Source organism: Quercus suber, unplaced genomic scaffold (genome assembly GCF_002906115.3).
Source record: "Quercus suber isolate HL8 unplaced genomic scaffold, Cork oak 2.0 scaffold_174, whole genome shotgun sequence".
In the NCBI taxonomy this organism is placed as follows: domain Eukaryota; kingdom Viridiplantae; phylum Streptophyta; class Magnoliopsida; order Fagales; family Fagaceae; genus Quercus; species Quercus suber.
Genome location: NW_027069634.1, coordinates 247932 through 253931, shown reverse-complemented (window position 1 = coordinate 253931; position 6000 = coordinate 247932).

Sequence of the window (6000 nt, the reverse complement as noted above, 5' to 3'; positions counted from 1 at the left end):
AAAAAAATCAATTTTCAAGCATCTCACATGTCCATGCATTTTCCATATTCATTCATTGTGTTAATTATGTTCATGCATATACTAAGTTAATTTCATGAAATTTAAAACATCTTTTTGGTTTGAGTAAAAGTCTTAAATTTGATTTTTATTGAATTTGTTACTAACTTCGTATGTTTTGAATAATCTATGTGATGTCTTTTGTCCATAATTTTTTTTTATTCCTTGTGAATGAATATTTTATATTTGATTGGTAAATAAATTTATGTGTCATTTAATATTCAAAGAGTAAGCTTAAGATCAAATATCGTAGATGTCTAACACCTTCTTACCTTTATATTTTTCTTTATATAAAAATTAAAATGACAGCTCCATGTTACGCCTATAAGTCCTGGCCTTAGGCTGCGTTTAAAAAGTGCGGCCATAGACCCATTAGGCCTATAGTCACGGGTTTTAAGCCACACTTAAAAACATGGCCTAAAAAAACGTGGTCATAGGCCAAATCGGGTAGCCACGTTTTTTTTGGCCTATAGCAACGTTTTAAAAACGTAGCCACATGACCTTTTTTTTGTAGTGTCATATAGATTTCAAGATCTTAGGCACCAAAAATATTGAGAACTAGATCAGCCAATTCCAAATCAAAAGCAATAAATCCATCGTATCCACTTCATAAACCTCATTTATTCACCAAAATTAAATCTAACAAACAATCAACACCCAAAATTTCAACCTCTAAGTTTCAAGCACTAGAATGGAAAGGGCGATATTGGCATTAATAATTGTGACTATGACTGTGAGAACCATGATTACTGGACCTCAATCGCATTCTTGGGTCCCACAGTACCCAACTCTCATAATAGAGAATCAACTATAGATATAGGAGGTGGGAGGAAGATAGATACCATTTGTTTGACAAAGATACCTCTGCTAGTCCAAAATAGTGGGAAGTAACAAAGAGATTGAAATATTAAAAGGACAAAGTTTAGCTACAAAATCGATTGTAGCCTTAGGCTACAAACTCACTCAATATCTTTTTATTGGAGGTGAATTTTGACAAATCCACCATTGGATTGCATCTTCTTCTTATATTCTCCATGTTTGCAAAATTTCAAGAAAATTAAAGATCAATAACTATGTCATCAATAAATTTTTAAATTGCAAGTTTTTGTAATTTAAAATTATGCATAAAATATAAGATTATAGATTATATAATAAATGATATCCGATTGACACAAAAATTGACATGTGCATTAAGAGCATAAAGAACATGTAATTCAACGGTTAGATTTTCAAAATATGCAGTAATATTTATTTTATTGAGTGAATTTGTAACCTAAGACTACAACCAATTTTGTAGCTAAATTAACTTTGTCCATATTAAAACCTATAAGAAAGCAATGATAAGGTTTTAATTTATGAGAACAGAAATAGAAGGTTTAATAGGAAATCAATGTCAAACTTTTGGGGGGAGAGGGGGGGGGGGTTAGGTAATTTCCCTTAAATTTAATGGAAATTTAATTATTTATATATCATTATAATATTTTCTTGGGAAAATATACAAAACCCCTTATAATTTTCCCTTGAATTAATACAAAACCCACTATGGTTTTTCCTTAAAATTCAGACTCCCTTAATATTTTGAATATAACACTTAACTCTTGTGGTATTGTTTGATATATAAATAGTGGATTATGTAACACTTAATTAACCTCCTTGAAAATTTTGAGTGTAGCACTTAACCCCTCTAAATATTATCATACGTGAAATAACAAGAATATGTGCCATCACATAAATAACTCATTATTTGTATTAACACATGTTTAATGATTTATACATAAAACAATAATGCATGTAACTTGAGTATTTTACTGAAAACTTCAACAGGGTGGTTCCGGGTTTACGGAAAACCACATGATGATTTTTTTTTTTTTTCTTTTCTTTTTGTTTTAGAGTTTGTTATAAAGTTTTCTTTTCTTTTAAATTCTAATAGATTCTAGAGTTCATACCTTAAACTGAATTCAAGAGTTTGATATCCCATTCTAACAATTTATAAATTAAAAAGAAAAAAAAAAGGAAAATTGATATTATTTGAACATGAGTCAACCTGGAGCTATATATCAAATTATATTAATTACGTTTTCAAGTTTTATTTATTTTCTTGTTAAACAAGTTCGAACTTGTTTATGAACTACTTGATTAACTTATTTTTTTTCTCATGTATAGTAAATACCATAATTAAAATTGTTCACTCATTTTATAAATCTATGCTAATAATTAACAATTAAATTATATTATTTAAGTAAATTAGATAAAATAATATTTATTTATGAACTTATAAAACTTAGATTCATGAAGAACTAATTGGATTGTTTTTATTATTAGTAAATTATATTACAAAGAATAAGTCAACATTATATGAACTTAATTAATAAAGGACACAATCTAATCTCAATATATATATATATATACACACATAATTAATTTTCAGTTTTGTCATCGAACTTAAACTTAAGTTTGAGTTTGGTTCAATTGCTAAGTACGTAAACAAACATAAATAGACTTCTTTCTTGAGTCAAAACTCAATCTGTTCACAAAAAAAACTTAATTTAGTTATCACCCTAATTACTGTAGTCATGCCAAGTGCCAACTGCTTAAGGACACGACTGTGGATCCCCCACAGCCCCCACATTGTGTACTCATTGTCATTGAAACATATCTCTACTTGGTCTCACAGCATATATACGTGAGAGTTACAGGCTAGCTACCTTCAGGTTGTCATTACTCGTAAGAGCTAGCTAGTCTCCTGCTTTACCGTTTTCGTCAAATTATTTAGCAAAAAGAAGAAACACATTGGATTTCCCATTGGCAATATTGAGAGAAAAGAAATGAAAAGGACATTGGATTGAACTTCTGGATTGGACCGATTGAAACACTGTAAAAGAACAGAAACGAAAAGAGAAGAAGCAAAGCTTTGGGCACCCCCTTAATCTCTGCCAAGTGTCGCATACTACTACTTATGGCTTCACCTGGACGCATACATTCACCTCCCAACTTCAACCACGAGAGAAACAGTGGGACTCACCTCATGTGATCAGATACTACCTCATCTGCTAGGATATATGCATAAACTTGCATATCACTATAGCTACAGGGCAAAAGTGAAAAAACAAAAGAAAAGAACACATTGGACAGAGGTGAATAGTGAGTCTAAATCTTCTATCTCATCAATTATAATACACTTCATGCTCTACCAATAAAATTTGGACAACTAGTCTCTCTCATCAAATGAGATAACTCTAACTTTAATAAGAGAGGTTAGTTGTCTTATTTAATGAGCTATCTCATTTAATGAAAAAGGTTAATTGTCTAAATTTTATTAGTAGAGCATAAAGTGGAGCACAATTGATGAGATAAGGGATTTGGACTCGTGAATAATGGGCTAAGAAGCTAACGTTTGAAACATCTTCTAGATTATAATCTTAAATTGTGATTAGATTAATATAACTTTCATTCTATATTATTAATAACGATATTATTATTATTATTATTATTATTATTATTATTAATGTATCATTTGCAATAATACATATCAACTGTTTCACAAAAAAATTTTGCAACTAAACTTATTGGTTTAGAATATTACTTACACAATGTGGAAGAGGACTGAAGTCATGCCCAATAAACATAAGATGGTTGCTGTGGCAGAGTCACGTTTAAGCTAATTCTTTTTATGTATCTATACTATTAATAACATGATTTTTTGTTTGAGTTTCAACATTTTGCATGCTAAAATACTCTCATACAAATTCTTAAACTCTCTAAAACACCACTATCTTATACTTAAATAATTTTAAATTAAAAAACACAAACTAATTAAAAGAGTAATTTATTGTTCCTAAGTTTTATGTTTTTTCCTTTATTTTCTCCATTTAGCATAAAACTTAGGACACTATATTTATCTCATTTTTAAACATTATTTCATGTTACCCTACCACTTTCTTAAAAAAAAAAAAAATACATATGGTTATTTATATATCACTTTTAAACATTATAACATTAAACCAAAAAAATAAAATAAAAAAAGAGTCTCATCGCACGTGTAAAGCACATGTGATAAGTCTAGTTATATATAAATATATAACTTGCCCTAAAAAAATTAAGCAAAAAAAAAAATCAGTTAGGCCCTAGGAATTTGAGTTTGGCCAACCCAAATTAAAAAAAAAAAAAAAAAAGAAAAAAAAGAGGAATATGCCTAAGGTATTTTTTATAGTAAAATTTGTTCATGCTTTTATGTTTAGGATTATTCATATTCTTGAAAATTTTATTGGTTCAATTGGAATTTATTTTATTAACTTATGATTCATGACTACTCTGAGTTTGGCTTTATGGACATGTAGTATACAGAATATATATATATATATTTCATAGCTTTTTAATTATTATTCAAGGTTTTTCTTCTTCTTTTTTGTTGAGAAGATTGTTATTCGATCAAGGTTTGATTGAGATTTCAAAATATTAAATTCTTTATTTTGCTTAAATGAATAGCTTAATTAGGAAAATTTAATGTTATGGACGAATGAGTGATAGTGCTTAAATTACAGATGAATGACTGATAGTGCTTGAAAGTTATAAAAAAAAGACAGTGATATGTTATAATAAATGATAGTAAACAACTTTTATATATTAATTAATGAGAGTTTGGACTTCTTTTTTTTTTTTTTTTTTTTTCTTCTGAGAATGAGAGTTTTGGACTTAGGAGAATGATAATTTATCAAAATTGATAATTATTTCTTCAATATATTTATGTGTTAATTATTGAAGGCTTACTTTAGTACTATAAATTAGTATTTATATCCCTTCCTTCCAACACCCACATCTGAATTAGTGTCAATATACCATGATTCGGCACTCAAACATAAATTTTAAAGCTTGACTCCTAAAAGGCCGCATCAGTGGACACGTATTCTATATATCAAGCTCGAAAGGTTCTATCTGATCCAAAGTGTAAAACAAATTTTAAAGAAAAACTTTGAGATCTCCAAGAATTCTTCAATATGACAGCCATTTACTTTTTTTTTTTTTTTTGGTGAGAATACTAAGTATTTTTAACATATACCCATGAGGAGAGGAGAGAAAGTCTTAAAGAAATTGATAGTAGTGTATATCCAAAAAAGTCTAACTCTTAGATATATAACACATACTTTAAATCTCTTTAACTCACACTAATTTTTCAATGTGGGATTAACCCACTATTTTTCTTTTGAGAATACTAAGTATTTTTAACACACACACACGCAGAGAGGGAAGACGAGTTTAAAAAAATGATAGTGATGTATATCCAAAATGACCTAACTATTGGATAATCATTTACTTAGAGATGAATCTTCTTGCAGAACTAAGTTTAAGAAAAAAATTAAAAAAATTAAAAAAAAAAATTAAAAGCTAGGTAACATGCATTTCGTTGAAATAGTACAAAATAGTTAAATGGATATGCAACTTAATTATTCTCCCTAAAGCCTTAATTACTTTGTTAGAGTGGGTAGTTACATTGAATGCAATCTTTACCTATAACCTATACTTGAGATTTTAGGTTCCTTTTCAAACACAACAAAATATTCAGATCAANAAACCAAAAAAAATAAAATAAAAAAAGAGTCTCATCGCACGTGTAAAGCACATGTGATAAGTCTAGTTATATATAAATATATAACTTGCCCTAAAAAAATTAAGCAAAAAAAAAAATCAGTTAGGCCCTAGGAATTTGAGTTTGGCCAACCCAAATTAAAAAAAGAAAAAAAAAAAGAAAAAAAAAGAGGAATATGCCTAAGGTATTTTTTATAGTAAAATTTGTTCATGCTTTTATGTTTAGGATTATTCATATTCTTGAAAATTTTATTGGTTCAATTGGAATTTATTTTATTAACTTATGATTCATGACTACTCTGAGTTTGGCTTTATGGACATGTAGTATACAGAATATATATATATATATTTCATAGCTTT